The sequence below is a fragment of the Oryctolagus cuniculus genome, chromosome 6 (genome assembly GCF_051225735.1).
Source record: "Oryctolagus cuniculus isolate XC-2025 breed Fujian yellow rabbit chromosome 6, ASM5122573v1, whole genome shotgun sequence".
Lineage (NCBI taxonomy): Eukaryota > Metazoa > Chordata > Mammalia > Lagomorpha > Leporidae > Oryctolagus > Oryctolagus cuniculus.
Window position 1 is genome coordinate 92,038,610 of NC_142872.1, and position 20,170 is coordinate 92,058,779.

Here is a 20,170-nt window from a genome sequence, read left to right on the forward strand (position 1 = left end):
TTGCAATTCACTCGTTTTTATGTATTGACAAAGACCAGCTGAATCAGCACATTTTCACATCATTAAAGGTATATTATTTTTCAAACTCTAATTGCAATCTAGCTTATAAAATAATACTTTTGGTACATGTCTTGCTCTCATGGCAGTGAGTGAACTGTCTAATAACGAAGTGTGCCTCTACCCAACCATCTGCAATGACCGCCACAGCAGCTAGCAGACTGCAGGTAGTAATGCTGAGAAAAGGTATCTGGCGACTCTCATTCCAGGTATTCACCAAGTGCTTATTAAGCTGCCATTGTGTCCCACGTCCTGTGCAGGACATCAGGGATACAATCATTAAGTAAAAGCAGATATGGCTTCCGCCCTTGTGACAGGTACAGTTTAGAGTCTGCATTAATCAAATGATACAATACACACGAAACTGCAGCCGTAACAAGTGTGATGAAGCAAAGAGAAGCTACCTGCAAAGTCTGGCTCTGACCTAGAGAACAGGTAAAAGATTTCTTCCCAGGGTTCTCGAAGTGTCCCTAAGCTGGAATGCAATGGGACAAAAATATAAAGACAGGAGGAAAATGTCTGTATGGTCATCCTTGGCATGAGGGCCAAGGATCCAGACAAAAAGCAGCAAGAACCAGTGACGGAGAGGAGACCTGGGCAGCTTGAGTGCAGGTAGGGACAGATGAGGCTGCAGCATGGGGGAACACAGGCCACTCCCTACAGGGCCCTCCTGGAGGCCACACAAAGGTGGCCTGTCTCCATGCTAGAAATGAATGACAACCTGCCGGGCACCTTTAGCAGATGGTTCCATTCTGAAAAGCCACTTTGGTCAAACATAATTAGTTAGAGGAGGGCAGTTCATGGGGAGTTGGGCTGCCTGACAGAGGTCCAGGAGAGAGGTGATCACAACCTTCAGGTGGCAGGACCATGACAAAACTCAGAGGTGACAGGACTATGTCACAGACTGCAGTCTATGAGGGAATAAAACCACTTGCACAGCAACAGTGCACAAATGACAATTCTCAAGTATTTGAAAATAGCTCAAATGGTTCAAATACTAATTTTTCATTAGCTAATCCTTGGTACAAAGAATTCATGCAGAAGTTAATTTTAGACCTATCAAAGTGAAACATAAACTGACAGGTCTAAATCCAAATTTTCTTAAATCTAAGCTGCTCCAATAGCTGGCTGTGAACTTTTTACTTCTGGCTCCAGAATGAACAAACTGTGATGCTAACCCTTGCCCAAATCAAGATAAATGTTTCTATTTTATAATGAGACCAGCTTTGACAGGAGACTGCTGGGGTCTCTGATGACCCTCTTTCTTTTCCAGTAAGGTTCCAACAACCAAATTCAAAGGATGCCCAGGCATGGGACAGACCAAATCTTAGCCCAATACTTATCAGAAACATTGCTGGTCAGCTGTTAGAGCAGGGCTAGCCTAGCCAGCATCTAACACGGGCTTCATTGTCATTCTCTGTCACTCTGGCCTGGGCTGCATACTCCAAACTGGTCCATGACCATGATGACCTTAGCCCAGGAATGCCTCTCTTCTTCCTAACTTCTCTTCCAATCAGCTGCTCAAAAAGGATCACATTTTGAGAAATAAAAGATTGCTATTTCTGGTACTATAACTGAAATATTTCAATAAAAACCTTTTAGTTAACAGTGAGCTCAAGAATCTACATTTCCTCATATACTAAAAGACAAACATGCATTGTGGCACAGCAGGGTGAGCCACTGGGAACGCCAGCAGCCCGCACTGGAGTGCCTAGGACACAGTCCCACCTCCACTTCTGATCCAGCTTCCTACTAATGCACCTGGGAAGCAGTAGGTGACAGCTCAAGTACTTGGGTCCCTGCCACTCACGTGGAAGACCCAGATGGAGTTACTGGCTCCAGGCCCAGCTCTGGCTGTTGTGGGAATTTCAGGAGTGAACCAGCAGTTGGACGATTTCTGTCTCTCCCCCTCTGTCCCTCCGCCTTTCGAATAAACAAACAAATGGATACATGAATGAATAAATAAATAAATCTTTAAAAGATAACAAAAAAGACTGAAAGGAAGAGAAGGTAAAGACCTAGAACTTAAGACATCAAGTAGGAAAGATTAGCCTCCAAGTCCTCTCATGAATTTCGATACAGATTATCTCTACCATCTAAACTCTCTTGGGCTTGGAGATGAGGGTCTAGGTTTATTTTCCACCTTTCTTGCCAGAGCTGGTGACCCTGGATGAATCATCACCTCCCTGTACCTGACTTTCCTCCTCTTCACAGGAGTGGAATGGTATACATAAAAGAAGAGCTAGCTCAGAGTGAGCTCTCAAGAAATGTCAGCTCTATCAGAATTAAATATTAAGACCTTAAAATGACAAGGCCCTAATAAGCACAGTAGCTGTACCTTACCTCTCGTTCTAACTGCAATCCCAATGGTCATGAGGGGAACTGCACTATGCTTGCCAAGTGGCGTCCAGTAGGACCAGGCTCTTGGCTTTCATTTCTCACCCTCGGTTGGCTCTGAAAATGGTTTTCCCAGCATCTATTTCTTGAATTTCTACTCCATGTCTGATACTATAATACACTGACAATCAAGACGTGATCCTCCCCAATCAGAAAATCTGTTTGCACAGAAAGAGCTATTGAGTTACCAACTAAAATCAATTCTTCCACGCTAATGATGCTTCAAAGTCACTCAAATCCTATAAAAACTCAGGAAATGCAGGGTTTTTCTTTCTTAAAACGGTATTCTCAACTTTTCTCAATGTAATTTTCTTTTATTTCAGGAATGATATATTTATTACCAGTTTATCTTTGTAGGTTATAAGGGTTGTCTTAGTAAGAGTAAAGATCAAATCACAAAGTACACCTCACTATTTTCTTTGTGGTCAATAGAAAAAAGGAATGACTTTGATCATTGTTTATTAGAAGTAATCCAAGAGCAAATTTTATCCCTAGGGCTCTCTGCCACACACAGGACACCTGTCAATCTTGGCAACAGCCTTTAGTTATCCATATAGAGACTCACCACGTCCCTCTCCTGACCAAATTAGGTGAACCTCATCTGCATTGACATCAGTGTCTATAATTTTGGAATCCCTTGGACAGAAATAGCCTATCATAGCGTTCTATATACAAATCGACCGTATGCAGAAAACAACCAAATTGATTACAGAAAAATATGAACTCTATAGTAAAAATCCTCCAATTATACTTTTATCATTTTGAATTCTAGTCCATTATAATAAACAATAAAATAGAATGGTGTTTTTATTTCTTTTACTAAAAACCAGAGTGGATTATTCTTCAAATGGTATGAATTTCAAGAGCTATGAAACTAAGGGAAAAAATAAGTGCTCATAACTAACAAAAATATTACTTTCATGCTGTGGCAATATGAGAACTTTACAAGTGAATTAAGACCTTTCTGTCATATTGACTTAAAACTCTGACATATTTTTTGTTCTAAGAGTATAGTACTCCAATATTTGACAGAAACATACATGTGATTTCCCCTAGTACAAAGGAATAAATACACCTTGATTATTACAAATATACAAGACTTCTGATTTCAGAAAACATTATCTTCTATAATAAGTTTGCTTATTTAACCACTGATAATATTTTTAAAATTATGGAAAAGTAGAAAATCATCACAAAACATGATAGCGAATATTGCCACAATTTTTACACTCTAAAGTGGCTAAAATGTTAGAACAGGAGAATGTCACACACATGGGACACTCTAATCTCAGCAAGGCTCCACGCAAAGTCCCTGGTGACATCCTTAAAATCCAAGCACAGCAAGACAAGCCCAATACTCAGTTAGGCAGACTCCTAATGGACTGAGCAAACACATACAGAGAAGTACTAGATACCACTTTAGAGGAAGGATCTTGGAGGTAACTAATAGATTTCTGCATTTGACCTTGTCTTGTACCATAGTTTGTTTACTGGTGTGCAAATCTGACAAATGCATATCACATCTGCAGATAAAACACAGAAGTTAGCAAGATGAAGTTCAACATCAACTAAAACAAAAAGAGAATTAAGTCTGCACCGAGATAAAAAATGAACTCGATATGTGTAGTTTAATGGAAATAGTAGTTAAAATTTCCTTTAAAAAAAAAGTTTCCCTTTAAAAGAAAAGCTAGGGTGTTTGAAATCTGAGTTAATAAGGGACAAAAAGTGAAGGCAATATTGGGAGGTATTTAGTCATATAAATATCCAAATCAAAGATGCTCTTCAATACAGGCTGCCTTTGCCAGACTGACTTCAGTTTGGAATATATAGTGGAAGATGCACACAGACATGATATTCTTAAATGCAGACAGTGATGTTACATAAGAAATAGTTTTACAACAGAGATGGTTTGGGCAAAGAAGTAAAAAAGATGGACAAAACAGGTGTGAAACTGCTGTCAGATAAAACAGCCGAAGGAGAAGCTGAGCTTTATTCTAAGAAATTACGGACAGGAGAAGTAGGACCACCAGGCAGAAGTTCGTGGAAAATAGAATTCGATTCAATGTTATCTCCTAAGAGCATTCTATAATTTCTAACAACTTTCTACACCTGTAGTCATGGAAACTAAGCTATCTCAAAGCAGCCTCTGTCAAGGAGCTTGTGGGGCAGGCTAGAACGAGTGACTTTCAAGATCACTGCCAGTTCTAAGATTCTAATACTGAACTGACAGCTCATAATTATTTATGGGCCAACAGTTTTAACTTGAAACCTAAGGCAAACCTGAACCAAATTCATGCCAATTTTTATGTCATTAATCTTAAAACAAAATGCAATCACTGACAAATTTGTGAAGCAGAAACTGAAAATGAAATATCTTTTTTCCATAAATAAAAGATAGATATGATTATTGTATCAAATATATTATTTCATTTAATAATCAAATCTTTCTAAGAAAGTAGCTCCTCAAGGGGATAATGGATCTACCACCACACCCCACAAGATCCCACTGAGTTCCCGGTATTCACTATACCTGAGTGATTATGGACATTTATCTTGAAAGACATTCTGTAAATGAGACTCTTTATAGGTCAGGGAAAAAAAACTTCACCTCAGGGCCAATGCTGAGGTTAAGCCTCAGGCTGCAGAGCCAGCATCCACAGAGGTGCCAGTTTGTGTCCCAGCAGCTCCTCTTCTGATCCAGCTCCCTGCTGATGGCCTGGGAAAGCAGCAGAAGATGGCTAGTGCTTGGGCCCCTGCACTCATGTGGGAGGCCTAGAAGAAGCTCCTGGCTTTAGATCAGCCCAGCTCCGGCCATTGCGGCCATCAGAACATCTGCAATATTCCAGAGAGACCCCCCAAAAACACCATACCTTAAGAAGTAGGCAAAACCAGCTTATCAAGATAGAAAGCTCTGTCAGAAAGCATTGTTATAGACTCACACTAACAAATGACTAAACTGCTTGTGAGATTAAAACACAACATGCTTCTAAGAATGGCAAAGCCAAAGTTAAAAATCAGGAGAATAAGCAAGAAGGTTGAACAACCTCAACACACTCGGAGGAAAAATCAGTCAAAAAATAATAATAATAAACCTAGAAATGATCAACATAATAAAATTGTAGAATAGGACTTTAAAAATAATATTATAAAAATGCAAAGATTTGCCGGCACCGTGACTCAATAGGCTAATCCTCTACCTGCGGCGCCGGCACCCTGGGTTCTAGTCCCGGTTGGGGAGCCAGATTCTCACCCAGTTGCTCCTCTTCCAGGCCAGGAGGATGGCCCAAGTCCTTGGGTCCTTGCACCCGTATGGGAGACCAGGAGAAGCACCTGGCTCCTGGCTACGGATCAGCGCAGTGTGCCGGTCACAGTGGCCATTGAGGGGTGAACCAATGGAAAAGGAAGACCTTTCTCTCCCTCCCTCCCTCTCTCTCTCTCTCACTGTCCACTCTGCCTGTCAAAGAAAAAAAAAAAAAAAAGCAAAGATTTGGGGGCTGGTGCCATGGCGCACTGGTTAATCCTCTGCCTGCGGCACCGGCACCCTATCTGGGCGCCAGTTCTAGTCCCAGTTGCTCCTCTTCCAGTCCAGCTCTCTGTTGTGGCCCGGGAGGCCAGTGGAGGATGGCTCAAGTGCTTGGGCCCCTGCACCTGCACAGGAGACCAGGAAGAAGCTCCTGGCTCCTGGCTTCGGATTGACGCAGCTCCAGCCATAGCAGCCATTTGGGGAGTGAAAGAATGGTAGAAAGACCTTTCTCTCTGTCTCTCTCTCTCACTGTCTGTAACTCTACCTGTCAAGTAAATAAATAAATAAAATGCAAAAATTTAAAGGAAAACACGGACATACACAAAAAAATAAAAAAAGAAATGCAAAAATAGGGAACCTCAGGATGGACATTGTGTAAAGCCGCTGCCTGCAAAATCAGCATCTCAAATGGGCACCAATTCAAGTCCTGGGTCCTCCATTCTAATCTAGTTCCCTGATAAGGGCCTGGGAAAAGCAGCGGAAGATAGCCCAAGTGCTTGAGCCCCCGCAGCCATGTGGGAGAAAGGTTGAAGCTCTTGGCTCCTGGGTTCAGCCTGTCCCAGCCTTGGCCATGGTGGCCATGTGGGGAGTGAACCAGCAGATGGGAGACCTCTCTCTGTGTCTCCCTCTCTCTCCTCTGTAATTGAATTATAAATAAATAAATCTTTAAAAAAAAAAAAAAGAATACTCTGTAACAAAAAAAATCACAATTTTCTAAAATAAAAAAATTCACATTTGGGTTTAACAGTAGACAAAACATTACACAAGGAAAGATCAAAACAAACTACCTAAACTGATATGCACAAAGAATAGTCAAAAAGATCTGAACCTGCAGAAGTACATCAAGTCATTAACTGAACTCCTAAAAGGAAAAGGCAGCAAAAACACTTAAGCAGGGGCCAGTGTTGTGTACTGGGAAAGCTGCTGCCTGCAACACTGGCATCCCATATGGGTGCTGGTTCAAGCTCTGGCTGCTCCACTTCCTATCCAGTTCTCTGCTGATGTGCCTGGGAGGGCAGTGGAGAATGGCCCACGTGCTTCGGACCCTGCATCCATGTGGGAGACCCAGAAGAAGTGCTTGGCTCCTGGCTTTGACCCAGACCAGTTTTGGCCATTGAAGCTATTTGGGGAGTAAACAAGCACATGGAAGATCTCTGTCTCTCCCTCTCTCTGTAACTGCCTTTCAAAACACACACACACACACACACACACACACACACACACTTGAAGCGGTAATGGCTTCAAATTTTCCAAATCTGATGACAATTATCAATTCATATTTTGAAGCAGCTTAATAATTCCAGACAGGAAAAATGCAAAGAAAATATGTCAAGAACATAATAATCAATTTGCTAAAAACCAACTGATACCAAAATGAGACAATGACATTATAAAAAAAGGAAATTATAGAAAATATTAGTAGATCAAATCCACCAATATTAGGGTACTTCAAAAAGTTTGTGGAGAGGTGTAACTCTACCACTTCAGCATGGTTCTCAGTCAGTCAGATCAAATACATTAAAGAAAAGCAGAAAGGACCAGGGGCATACAAATTGTAAAGGAAGAAGAAACACTTCTTTATTTGCAGACAACTCATTTATCCATGTCAAAAATCCTCAAGACTCTACAAAAGGCTTTCTAGAGCTAATAAAATTCAGCAAGATCCTGAGACATAAGATCAATATTAAAAAGTCAACTGTATTTCTCTAACTGGCAAAATGATTAGAAATGAAATTTTTTTTTCAAAGTCAGAGTTACATAAAGAGAGAGACACAAAGGGATCTTTCATCTACTGGTTCACTTTCCTACATGACTGCAAGAGCCAAGGCTGGGCCAGGTGGAAGCCAAGAGCTTCATCTGGGTCTTCCACGTGAGTGGCACTGGCCCAAAAACTTATCTTTTGCTGTTTTCCCAGGCCACTAGCAGGAAGCTGGACTGGAAGTGGAGTAGCCAGGACCTGTACCAGTGCCAAACTGGGATGCCTGATGTCATAGACTGCGGTTTTTTTGTTTTGTTTTGTTTTGTTTTTTTTTTAATTTACTTGACAGGTAGTTATAGACAGAGAGAAAGGTCTTCCTTCCGTTGGTTCACTCTCCAAATGGTCACTACGGCCGGCGCTGCACCAATCCGAAGCCAGGTGCCAGGTGCTGCTTCCTGGTCTCCCATGCTGGTGCAGGGGCCCACGCACTTGGGCCATCCTCCACTGGCCTTCCGGACCACAGCAGAGAGCTGGACTGGGAGAGCAACCGGGACTAAAACCCAGTGCCCAGATAGGATGCCGGTGCCGCAGGCGGAAGATTAACCAAGTGAGCCATGGAGCCAGCCCCACATGCTGCAGTTTTACCTGCTTCACCACACTGGCCCAGGAAATGAAATTTCCTGGAAATTTAAAAATACTATTTGTGAGGCTGGTATTGTAGTGCAGCAGGTTAAATCACTGCCTGGAACTCCAGCATCCAATATCAAAGTCAGCTCCAAGTCCCAGCTGCTCTGCCCAGCCCTAGCTGTTGCAGCCATTTGAGGAGGGAACCAATGGATGGAAGACCTCTCTTTCTTTCTAACTTCCTCTGTAATTTTTCCTTTCAAATAAATAAATAAGTCTTAAAAAAAATTAAAAGGCTACATAAACAATGCCTTGCTGAGAAACAACTTGCAAGATCAGTCTCATTCACAATAGCTGCAAAAAATTTTAAATAGCTTGGCAGAAATTTAACCAAGGATGAGAAAGATCACTACAATGAAAACTACAAATCATTAAGGAAAGAAGTAGAATAAGACACACAAAAAAGAGGAAAGAATCTTCTATGTTCATGAACTGGAAGAATGATTATCAACAAAATGTCCATACCACCCAAAGTAATTTACAGACTTAATGTGATCCTAATCAAAATACCAAGGACAGGAGCTGGGGTCATGGGGAAGTGGATGAGGCTGCCATCTGTGATGCTGGCATTCCATAAGGGCACCAGTTCATGTCCCAGCTGCTCTACTTCCAATCCAGATTCCTGCTGGTGGACTGGGAAAGGCAGCAGTGGATGGACCCACGGTTGGGCCCCTGCCACCCACCTGAAAGACCCAGATGAAGCTCCTGGCTTCGGCCTGGCTCAGCCCTGGCCATTGCAGCTGCTTGGGGAGTAAGCAGTGGATGGACTTTCCCTCTCTTTCTCTAGCTCTGACTTTCAAATGAAGAAATAAATCTTTAAAAAAATATATCAAGGACATTCTTCTTAAATCTAGAAAAAAATCCTAAAATTTATATGAAAACATAAGAGATCCTGAATAACTAAAGCAATCTTAAACAATAAAAACAAAGCTGGGGGCATCACAGTACCAGATTTTATGACATATTACAGGGCAGTTATAATCACACCAGCCTGGTACTGGCACAGAAATAGCCATGTGGATTGAACAGAATTAAAACCCCAGAAATTAATCCATGCATCTACAACCAACTAATTTTTGACAAACAAGCTAAAATCACTCACTGGATAAAGAACAGCCTCTTCAAACTATGTTGGGAAAACTGGATTCTCCCATGAGGAAGTATGAAACAAGACACCTATCTTAAACCCTGTACAAAAATCAACTCACAATGAACCCGGGACCTAATTTCAGGATATAAAATCATCAAATTACTAGAGGAAAACAGGGGAAATACTGGAAGACATAGGCAAAGACTTTTCTTCAATAAGATCTCAGAAGCACAGGCAATAAACCAAAAACAGACAAATGAGATTACATCAAATAAGAAGCTTCTGCACAGCAAAGGAAACATTCAGCAAACAGACAACCAACAGGATGGGAGGAAGTATTAGAAAACCATGCATCTGATATAGGATTGATACCCAGAATCTATAAGAAGCTCAAGAAACTCAACAACAAAATAAATAATCCAGTTAGGAAATGACAAAGAATATAAACAGGCATTTTTCAAAGGATATATATAAATGGCCAGACACATGAAAAAACGCTCATAATCACTAACCATCAGGAAAATGCAAAAATAAAAAAAACACAATGAGGTTTCACCTTACCACAGTCAGAATGGCTATTACCAAAAATCAAAAAATAGCAAATGCTGGTGAGGATGTAGAGAAAAAGGCACCTTAATACACAGCTGATAGGAATGTAAACTAGTACAGCCATTATGGATGACAGTATGGAGATTCCTTAGACATCTGAAAATAGATCTACCATGTGATCTGGCCAGCCCAATCCTGGGAATATGCCCAAAGGAAATGAAATCAGCATATGAAAGAGTAATCTGTACCTCCATGTTTATTGCAGCTCAATTCACAATAGCTATGCTATGGAATTAACCATATGTCCATTGCCTGATGACTGGATAAAGAAAATGTGGTTTATATACACTATGAAATACAATACAGCCATAGAAAAAAATGTAATCCTGTCTTGCAACAAAATGTATGCAACTAGAGACCATCATGCTTAGTGAAATAACCCAAACTCCAAAATACAAACATTATGTTTTCTCTGATTTTTGATAGCAAATTATATACAGTATCAAAAAAAAAAAGAAAAACACCTGAATGCATTAGAGTGAAATTTGCATCTTATTATTTGACTATTACTTATAGTCAATGGCTATATTCCTGTTAAACACTGGTCTTTCTACTTTTTACTTGTTGAACACTATATTTAATGGAATATTAAGCCTGTGATTATAAAGTAAATTGTAAGTGTTATTGCAATAATTAAAATAAAGAGGGTGGGGGGTTGGCATTGTGGCATAGTGAGTAAAGTCACCACTTGCAAAGTCAGCATCCCATATACAGGCCAGTGAATATCCCAATTGCTCCACTTCTGATCTTCCATTTCTGTCCTGGAAAAGCAGTAGTAGAAGATGGCTCAAATGCTTGGCCCACTGCACCCTCAAGGGAAACCTGGAAGAAGCTACTGCCTCTGGCTTCGGCCTGGCCCAACACTGGCAATTCTGGCCATCTGGGGAGTGCATCAGCAACAGCAAGACCGATCTATCTATCTATCTATCTCTCTCTCTCTCTCTCTCTCTCCACCTCCCCCCAACTCTGCCTTTCAAAAACAAATAAATAAATCTTTAAAAAGAAAAAAATAAAGAAGGAGGGAGAATGGTAAGGAGGGAAAGAATCTTACATTCTTACAATTGTATCTTTGAAATACATGAAATTATTCTCTATATTGATGATTTTTAAAAAAATATGAAAAGGCAAACCACAAACTTAAAGAAAATCTCTGTAATACCTGAGTAAGTCTGACAAAGTAGCTATATCCACACTTATATCTAGCATTGGCATGGATGTAGAACAATCATAACACCAATACAAATGAAAGTATATGTCCAAATTTGACTTGAACATGATTGACTATTCATAACAGCTCCATTCATAAAAGTCAAGGCTGGTAACAGAAGCTGGTAACTGATGAACAGATAAACCAATTGTGGTACATCCATATGATGGGGCACTACTCAGCAATAAAATACAACAAAACATTAACACAATACAATGGCATGGACAACTCTCAAAAACACCACTAAGTGAGAGAAGCCAGGAAAAAAAAGAGTACATCCCTTTGACTCCACTCTATGAAGCTCTAGAACAAGCAAAACTAACTAATCAATAGTGAGGGAAAACAGGTCAGCCACCTGGGGCAGGGGCTGAGGGGAGCTGGCTGCAGTTCCAAGGGAACTTTCTGGGGTGACTATTACCTGCAAGGGTGTACACATTTGTCAAAATTCATCAAACTGCATGTAAATTATACTTTAGTAAAACTGAATTCCAAAAAGAGCAACAAAATCTATACAACCCCCTACTCCCAAGGAAGTTTATTAGGGTATAAAGTTGAACTGTAAGTGGGGAGGGGCTGAGACTAGAGGAGCAATAAAGGCTTTATCGACCACATTAAGGAGTCAGAATGGTACACAAAGATAAAGGGGATAAACACTGGGAGGCTTCAGCTAGGGGAATAATACACAAACTGCCTTTGGGAAAAAACACTTTGTGTCCTGTGTATGGAATGGATTAACGCAGCAGGAAGACTTCAGTCTTCACGGAGATCTGTAAATGGAGGCTGCTCTAACCCAGGAGAGACGATGGGCGAGATCAGGGTGGCAGCCATGAGAATGGAGAAAAGCAAGGGACTAAGGTTTATTTGGTCTGACATCTCAGCAGAGGGGTAAGTGCTGGGGGCCAACTAAGTGGCAGTATCCTGCTTAGCAGCTAGGTGCATAGAGTCTCACTGACCTGAAGGAGAGCTGAGTGGGAGAGGGGGATTTGGAAGTAATCTTCCACGATCAAGATGGTATGGTGAGCAAGGTTAACCAGAAAGACAAGAGGGCTAAAACCAAAACACTGAGGCCCACAAACAGGAGTGGGCTGGGAGGGCAAAAGGCCAAACTCACAAATGGTTAACTATGCCAACTAGAAAGCACCCCTTCCTGCACTATCTGTTCTCACACACACACACACATACACACACAGATAACATTCCCGCCCCGCCCCCCTTACACACTCTGCAGGAAGGTTAAAGCCACAAAGCAGCAGCTTCCAATAAACACAACAAGCAAGTGACAAGGTGGCTCCACAAGTATGAAACAGGCCACTCGACAACCCCCTCTTTTTTTAAAGATTGATTTTATTTATTTGAAAGGCAAAGTGCCAGAGAGGCAGGGAGAGACAGACAGATCTTCCTTTTGCTGGTTCACTCCCGAGATGGCCGCAAGGGTTTGAGCTTAGTTTCTCCCCCATGAAAGACCACCTCTGGCTCGAACCATACCCATTCCCCAGCCGCCACTCCTTCAGAGGATGAACTACAAGTTCAACAACTAAAACTCAAAATTTTTCCATCCAGTTTTAAAACAGACACTGATTTAGAAGACCTGAGTGCAACCCATGCTTCTGTTACTACTGTTACTTATCAGGCAGAATGAATGACTGTTTAGCAAAGACTCAGAGAACACTTCCAACAGTGCCCTAGTTCAGAAGATGAATCCTCCCATTGGAAACAGAGGAAAGTGCTATAAAATACTGAAAATACCTTCTGAAATGAATCCTTGAGCTGACAATTGGGAATACTCAGGCAAAAACCACGTAAAGGCAAGAATACAAGAAGGTAAGCAGAGTACTGAAACTGACATTCATTCACCGCAAGGTCAATGTAAAGTGGAGGAACCTGAGTCCTAGGTTTTTTAAAATCTCATGGGTAAATAGGACAACAAACCACAAAGCCCAGGAACTGAACAAAGTAGTCATACCTTCCAGTAACCAGTACTCGTGGAATACCACAAGCAATAATAATCACATTCTACATTCACTTGAAAAACAGCTAGAGTTAAATAATGTGCAATTTGACAACCATCAGTTAGGAAAACATGATACAAATAAATGCAGACTGGTAAAAAGATAGTCGTTTCTTAGATTTGCTACCATTTTGATGAATTTAATGGCAAAAGCCATTAAAACTAACTGTTATAACTTAAGGAGCTCTAACTAGAACATATAAAAAGCAGCATAATAAAGTTCAGGAAAAAAGAACTGTTCTGAAATTAGTACTGCTTGTTTACATTTAATAACATGAAGAGAACACAAAGCCTTCTGTATTTAGCATATATAATTATAATGATTTGTTTAAAACAGAAGACAATGAATTAAGAATGCAAAAATAACTTGATTTGCAATGAAGTAAATGGTACTTCTTGTTCAAAAGAAATGCATTTATAATTAACACTGTAAAGAAATTTAAAAGTTAATGTTTGTCATCTAACATCAACAAAACTTTCTCATTAAAAATACTTTCTGCATAGAAACAGAAAGTAGAACAGAGGCTGCCAGAAGCTGCTGTGAGGGGGACAGAAAAGTTATTGAGGAGTAGGGAGTTCCTGTTAGGGATGATGAGAAAGTTCACAAAATGGGTAGTAGTGATGGTCATACAACATGTCAATGTACTTACTGCTACTAAATTGTACATCTACAAATAACTAAAAATGACAAATTGCATGTTAGGCATATTTTAAAATATAAAATATTTTTGTAATTCCATAAAGTTCAGAATTTGCTTAACTCTCTAATTTGTGCAAATATCCTCCTAAAATTGAACCAACTGAGCATTTAGCTTTGGGTCATCTGGTCACTGACTCAAATTCGAGGTTTATTCTTTCTAGCCATGTAGTAGTTCAGTCTAACCCTCAGTTTTCCCCACCAGGATAGTAGAAAAGTAGGGAGACACTTAGCTACTGTGAAGAATTAGATGGTGATCAGTGGTCTTCGTTAAGACTATTCAGGAACTTAACCAGAATATTTTTATCCAATCTCCGGCACAACACAAATGAACAGTCATTAACCACAACTTGTAAACCTTTAAAAATCACCTAACTCCCTTTATCTAGAGCACTAGCAATATATTCAGGCATATCACCAGCATTCCATATGAGCCCTGGCTGGAGTCCTGGGTGCTCCACTTCTAATCCAGTTCCCTGCTAATGTGCCTGGGAAAGCAGCAAAGTATGGCTCAGGTGGTTGGGCTCCTACCACCTACATGAGAGACCAAGAAGAAGCTCCTGGCTCTGGTGTGGCCCAGTCCTGGTCACTGCAGCCATTTGGGGAGTGAACCAGAAAACAGAAGATCTCTTTCTCCCCCTAACGCCACCTTTCAAATAAATAAATCTTGTAAAAATTACAAATAAAACGGCTTTCCCCTCTCTACTTGGGAAACATTAATCAACCTGGCTCCTATTTAAAATGCCAGCTTTTCTAAGTTATAGCAGGAGACAGACATGGAATAAAAAATAAATAAATAAACATATCAATACATGAAAGTTTGACCACAATGCTCCCCTTTTCAAATTTATCTTGGCCAGTACTCACAGTTTTCAATGATAACAGTAAGTTTTCAGTCAGACATGCAATATTAAACCATTCAGAAATCAACCAGTGTTTCAGGTCTAAATCACAATCTATCCTTTTAGGAGAGAAAACATGGCCAGTATGGGTGGTGTTTCATCTTCTGGAGTACAACAGACCCTTTTTAATGTCAAGAGGGTTTTCATACCCCCTCATGACAGGGCCTGTTCTGGTCTCCACTAACTGAGAAAGCACAAAATAACATAATGCTATTATAAGTTCAGTAGTTATGCTTAAATGCAAATTCATTTAATCAGAAACACATGTGGATTCATGGATTCTGTGCCAATTCCTAGATCCTTCTGGGATTTGCCTCTATCATTTGGGAACTGCTGGCCAGAAGATAAGGTTCCTGGCATTGGAGAACAAACCTGCAGGGACAAGGTGTGTGTATGCACACTCCCCACTGCACCCCACCCACACACACATCTAGAGATAGGCATCATTTGGTACACCAACATATCTCTAAAAGAAAGCTGATATAATTCAAACTGATGTAAGAAAAACCTATATGATCAAGGTCACAAAGAGCACAAAAAAACTTAACCAAATCATCAAATTGCATACATAGCACCTTATCATACATTCTTCTCTACCCTACAGCTATTTCTACCACAGAAAAGATAAAAACCAGCATTTTAAAACTGTCTCTCAGGGCACCAATTTAACCCTATTGTCTCATTTTTATCCTGTATTTATCCCGACTCCAGGCAACTTATTAAGTTGGCACAGCCATATATTTCCCAGTTTAATTCCTCAATTTAGAATGAATTCCTCTCCCCTTTCATCTTGGCAATTTTAACACTTCCAACAAGTGGGTATAAAGAGAAAATAAAATTCAGTCATTTCTGGCCCTCAGAATTGTTTATTTCAGGATTCCCTGAAGAAGCTTAAAAAAAAAAAAAACACTAAAATAGGTAACTTGATAAAGCTGAAAGTTTTAATGCATTCTGTGGACAATTAAGAGCCAGTTAGATATACTGCAGGCAGTTTACAACAAATGAAAAATGCATATTTCAAAAGTCCCTTGTTTAGAACTTGGAATACAAAACTATCACAGGAGCTCTGCCTGTTCTAGGTAATGCTTCAAGTACATTTGATTTCAAAATGATGACATTCATTTATTGAGAAGTTCTAAAGCATTGAGCAGAAAGCAATTTTCAAAATTACTGAAGTAAACATTTGAAAGCAGACACTATTCTATATTTTAAAAGTTTGCTAATTTACTATTTTATCATACAGGGGTGGGGAACTGCAGCCTGCGGGACATATGAGGCCCATGAAGTAATTTGGTCTGGCCCTGCCAAGGCAACTGCAAGCGGGACTTGAAATTCAATAAATCTATGGCAGGCTATTCTTTAAGGTGGTGATTTTGCATGGCCCAAAAATGATGTTATAAGTATCAAATGGCCATTGGCAGAAAAAAGATTCTCCACCCCTGCAACAAGCCATGCATTGCTGTTCCAGTGAAAATGCATGCAAGCTGTCTGGAAGATAATTTGATAATGTTTATCAAAAAGACTTTAAACTGGGGCCTGCGCTGTGGCATAGCAGGTAAAGCCGCCACCTGCAGCGCCGGCAAACCATATGGGCACCACTTCGAGTCCTAGCTGCTCCACTACCGATCCAGCTCCCTGCTAATGTGCTTGGGAAAGCAGTGGAAGATGGCCCAAGTGCTTGGGCCCCTGCACCCATGTGGGAGACCCCGGAATAAGCTCCTAGCTTCGGATCAACCCAGTTCTGTTGTTGTGGCCATCTGTCGAGTGAATCAGCAGATGGAAGATCTCTGTCTCTGCCTCTCTGTAACTCTGCCTTTCAAATAAATCTTTAAAACAAAAAGACTATACCTAACTTTTTAATTCACCATATTACTAGAAATTACTCTTAAGGAAACAATTATGAATGAGCATAAAGATCGAGCTACAGAGATTTTAATTACCACATGGTTCATAATAGTGAAAAACTGTAAACATTCTAAATATTGAAAAATAAGGAATGACTGGTCAATTATAATAGAAATATGGGGGTCAACATTGTGGCCCAATGGGTTAAGCTACCCTCTGCAAGGCCAGCATTCCTTTTTGGAGTGCCAGTTCAAGCTCCACTACTCCAGTCCTGATTCAGCTTCCTGCTAATGCACCTAGGAAAAAAGTGTATAATTATCCAAGTACTCGGGCCCCTGCCACCCACATGGGAGATCCTGATGGAGTCCTTCGCTCCTGGCTACAGCCTAGCCCAGACATAGCAGTTGTGGCCACCTGAAGAGTAAACCAAACTATGTGTCTGTCACTGTGCCTTGCAAATAAATAATAAATCTTTAAAAAATAGAAATACAGAGTATCTGCAATCATCTAAAGTAAATGCTCTAAAACATAAATGCTTAAACTTTTCCCAAGTGACTTTAACTTCTTGGACACTTTTAATTATTTTAAATTTGTTTAAAAAAACCAATCAAGATATTCAATATATACACAGAAACAGAAAGTAGATTAATAGTTGGCAGGTACCAGGAGAGGGAGTGGAGAGTGGTACAAAGTGTACCCTACTGGGTACAGTTTCTTTTTCAAGAGATGAAAGTGTTCTAGAAATAGGTAGTAGGAAAGGTTGCACAACTTTGTGAATGCACTAAAGAAAACTATTCAATTATACACTATGAATAATAAGTTTAATGGTATAAAAATTATCTCTTTAAAAATGCACATATAAAAACATTTTACACTTTTTCTTTGGGGACTCCTACTAAATTATTATGCATTCAGATGAACGTGTTTACACAATTCTTAAATTAGGCTGTCCTTTGGCACCTCTATGCATGTAACTGAATGCTATATACATGTGCTATTGATTAGCAAAGTTTGGGTTCTGAATTGGCCTTTATCCAACTTGTGGCGTGTATCTGAAATCCATTTGTGCTGCATGTGGCTATCCAGTTGCTGTAGCACGATCTGTGGAAAAGGCAATTTTTCCATTTCCCCCCTCCGCCCCACCCATCCTTGAATGGTCTTGACATCCTTGTCAGAATCAGTTGCCCATAATACATCCATCTTTCTCTATGTATGCTAACACCAGTATTACACTGTTTTGAACACTGTTGCTTTGTAATAAGTTTTGAAATCAGGAAATCTGAGTCCTTCTACTTTGTTCTTTCTTCTTCCAAGACTATTTTTCTGTGACTTTGAATCCTTTGAAATTCTACAAACATTTTCCAATCAGCTTGCCAATTACTATAGAGAAATCAGCTGGGATTCTGAAAGGGACTATATTGAATCTACAAATGAATGTGGGGACTATGACATCTAAACAATATTGACTTCAAATCTTCGGGATTGTTTTTTCCATTATTACATCCTCAGTTTTTTTCAACAGTGCTTTGTAATTTCCAAAGAATAAATTTTACACTCTGTGTTAAATTTATTACTAAGTATTTTCTTTTAAATATTATTACAAATTGTCTCCTTGTTTTTTAAGATTTATTCATTCATTTAAAAGTCAGAGTTAGAGAGAGAGAGAGGGAGAGCCAGAGAGATCTTCCATCTGCTGGCTCACTACCCACGTGGCCACAACAGCCAGTGCTGAGCCAGGTCAAAGACAGAGCCAGGAGCTTCTTCCAGGTCTCCCACGTGCGTACAGGCAGCCGATTACTTGGGCCATCTTTGGCTGCTTCCCAGGTGCATTAGTAGGGAGCTGGATCCGAGTGGAGCATCTGGGACTCTAACCAGCTCCCGTATGGGATGCTGACACTGCCAGTGGATGCTTAACCTTCTACACCACAGTGCTTCACCCAGACTCAGCTCTGAAGAAAGTCAATCACGATTCCATCTCTCACTTGGAAATGGCTACATGAAATAATCAGTGTGACAGGGAGTCCCTGAAACAGGTTTCTTTGCACTTAAAATTATGAAAAATAAAGAGAAAGTCTTCCTCTTCCCTCCGGAAATGGTCATTTCTAGACACATGGAGTTACTAAAGCCATTTTGCCATTGCAATGGAAGAGGGAGTACAACTTCAACTTTTTGCTTAATGAAGTTGGAATAAGATTTTTGCTTCTTGCAACTAAAAACTTCCAGCTGATACAACCAGTGGTGTGTAGGAGCCTGCTCACACTGGGTCAGAAGTGCTGTTTTATGACTCCTCACTCAGTGACACTGCATTGGTAGCTTCAGATCAGCCATGGGAAGAGTCTGGGTACTATAGAAACAGGCAACCACCACAAATCAAAATCTTTTCTTTCAGAAATCCAGTTGCTAAACATTTTCCAGTATACCACTGGATATAACCCTATTTAAAATTTTCCTTTTCATTAAACCTTCCTTTCTATTACAATAAAGTTGTGAATTAGTAAAATAAAAAAAATTTTTAAAGACTTATTTATTTGAAAGGCAGAGTTAAAGGTAGAGCAAGGGAGAGACAGATAGATCTTCCATCCGCTGGTTTACTCCCCAAACGGCTGCAATGGCCAGAGCTGGGCCAGTCTGAAGCCAGGAGCCCGGAACTTCCTCCAAACACTTGGGCCATCCTCTGCTGTTCTCCCAAGCAGGGAATTCCAGCGAGCTGGATCAGGAGTGGAGTAGGCTGGTGCCGTGGCTCACTAGGCTAATCCTCTGCCTTGTGGCGCTGGCACCCCGGGTTCTAGTCTCGGTCGGGGTGCCGGATTCTGTCCCAGTTGCCCCTCTTCCAGGCCAGCTCTTTGCTGTGGCCAGGGAGTGCAGTGGAGGATGGCCCAAGTACGTGGGCCCTGCACCCCATGGGAGACCAGGAGAAGTACCTGGCTCCTGCCATCAGATCAGCGTGGTGCGCCGGCCACAGCACGCCGACCACGGTGGCCATTGGAGGGTGAACCAACGGCAAAGGGAAGACCTTTCTCTCTGTCGCTCTCTCTCACTGTCCACTCTGCCTGTCAAAAAAAAAAAAAAAAAAAAAAAAAAGAAGTGGAGTAGCCAGGACTCGAACCAGCATCCATATGGGATGCTGGTGCCACAGGCACTGGTTTTACCTGCTACACCACAGAGCAGGCCCCAGAATAAAAACTTTACTAGGGCTGACTTTGTGGCCTAGCAGATGCTGGCCTAGCACCTGTGATGCTGGCATCCCATTAGGGAACTGATTCAGCTCAAAACTGCTCCATTTCTGATCCAGCTCCATGTTGGTGATCTGGAAAAAGCAGAGGAGGTTGGCCTGGGTGCATGGGCTCCTGCTACCCACTAGGGAGACCTAGAGGAAGCTTCTGACTCCTCAGTTTGGCTTGGGCCAGTCCTGGCCATTGCAGCCATCTAAGGAAGATTTCTCTGTGTGTCTC

General features: G+C 40.9%; 1 protein-coding gene across 3 annotated transcripts in view; it reads right to left on the reverse strand.

Moving 5' to 3' along the window:
• Positions 1–20,170, reverse strand: part of PDE7A (phosphodiesterase 7A) — a 131,382-nt gene that overhangs the window by 71,820 nt on the left and 39,392 nt on the right. The gene's annotated exons all lie outside the window — the stretch shown is intronic.